Source organism: Cyprinodon variegatus, unplaced genomic scaffold (assembly GCF_000732505.1).
Source record: "Cyprinodon variegatus isolate N-32 unplaced genomic scaffold, C_variegatus-1.0 Scaffold79, whole genome shotgun sequence".
In the NCBI taxonomy this organism is placed as follows: Eukaryota; Metazoa; Chordata; class Actinopteri; order Cyprinodontiformes; family Cyprinodontidae; genus Cyprinodon; species Cyprinodon variegatus.
Window position 1 is genome coordinate 407,418 of NW_015150532.1, and position 254 is coordinate 407,671.

A 254-nucleotide genomic window follows, 5' to 3' on the forward strand; every position below is an offset into this window, starting at 1 on the left:
CCATTTCTGCTGTGTATATAAATAAAAAGGTCTGTTAATCTTTTACATATAGATATATTAAACCCTGGAATGAATATCCCTATTCCCACATTTCCATTTGAATTTTTTTAACCATCTATGTAAATTTTTAAATAGATATAATACAATTGTCAAATATATAAGCTGGTTTTAACCCCAACTTCATTAGGTTTCCATTCTCTTTCCAGGAGTGTGGATCTAAAAGGCTACTACGTACTTCTACAGAACGAAACAAA